We start from the raw sequence: 1,670 nt of genomic DNA, 5'->3' as shown, positions 1-1,670 counted from the left end.
GTTTCTAACATCAAACATTTCTAACATTCCAACATCTAGTCTGTCTCAGTGCTGGTTCCTTGGACTGTCTTCTCCTTGCAGAAAGACTGCATGCATTCACCAATAAAAACACCTCATCTGGGGACTTTTGAGGAGAACAAAGTTTAAAAAATACATTAAAATAATTGTATCATTCTTAATATTCTTATACATTTCATTATAACATTAGTCCCATTTTTTGTTTGCTATTAAACAAAAAGTATTTTTAAAATTTATATTTATATTTTTAAAACTTTAATGTTTCCAGATATATATACACATTATATATTCTTTATATGTGTGTGTATAAATATATATATATATATACACATAGATTTTATTTAAAGACACAATTTTTCAAATTAAAAATTCATTTTAAAGCTTATTCAAGAGATGAGATTACATAGAAAATAGAACATCATGTCTTGAAAACAGGATATAAGAGCCTAAATAATCAGTGTATAATAAAGGAAAAATAATGAAAGCCCATGATCAGAATATACAAGATAACTGGACAGCATCAAGACAACCAAATTGAGAGTCACTGGGATGGAAAAAGAACATGTAAATATAGTCTAAAGGCATTAAGAACATTTTCAATGAGATTTGTAACAGAAAACTTTTCCCATATTAGAAATGACATAGACATCCAATGTACAAGATTCACAAAGGAGCACAAATAGACAAAATCAGAACAGAGCCTTTTGAAACGCATTATAATCAATATGTCTAACATAGAAAATAAGAGAAAGTCCTAAAAACTATGAGAGAAAAACATCAGGTCACATTTAGAGGCAAACCAATAAATCTCACCTTTGACTTCTAAACTTTTCCAGCCACTCATTGATTTGACCCTAAAATCAAAGAGGGGCTGGAATGAGATATCCCAACGTCTAAAAGAAAACAATTACCAGATAAGGTTGCTACATACAGACAAAAAGATTTTTCAAAATCAATGGATAATTTAAAAATTTCTATGCCAAGAATAAACTAAAATAATTCATGACAATTAAGCCACCACTACAATGACAATTCATAGAAAAACTGTACAAGGAAAAACCCCAAAACTCCAGAACATATGAAAATCACTTGAAGAGAAACCAACTAAATGAAAATTAAGACAGAATTAAATAGAGCAAAAATAAACAAACAAATAAAATAGAAAGAAACAACAAACATCACTGAATGCAAAAGGTCTCAATTCCCCAATTAAAAGATAGATTAGCAGAATCAATAAAAAAGAAGATCAAACTATATGCTGTTTGAAAGAGACTCATCACAAAGAAAAAGACACCAACATGCTGAATGTTAAAAGATAGAACATATTCCTTACACAGGGAGTCTGGAAACAAGCAGGAGTATTTATTCTTATATTTGACAAAACAGACTTGATCAAAAATTAATAAGAGAAAAAAAGGCCACTACATACTGGGAAAGGAAACAATCTAACAAGAATACATGAGATAGTAAATACATGTGTTCCAAATATTGTTTTACCTAAATATATTTAAAAAATAGTTCTTGATATTAAATTCCAACACATGTCCATATAATAATTCTGAGAATTTCAACATACCCTTATCACCAAAAAGTCTTCAAAACATACAATCAATAGAGATATTTTTTACCTAAAAAAAAAACTATAAATCAGC

Source organism: Urocitellus parryii, chromosome 4 (genome assembly GCF_045843805.1).
Source record: "Urocitellus parryii isolate mUroPar1 chromosome 4, mUroPar1.hap1, whole genome shotgun sequence".
In the NCBI taxonomy this organism is placed as follows: domain Eukaryota; kingdom Metazoa; phylum Chordata; class Mammalia; order Rodentia; family Sciuridae; genus Urocitellus; species Urocitellus parryii.
The sequence above is the reverse complement of the archived record's forward strand: the minus strand, read 5'-3'. Positions refer to the sequence as shown.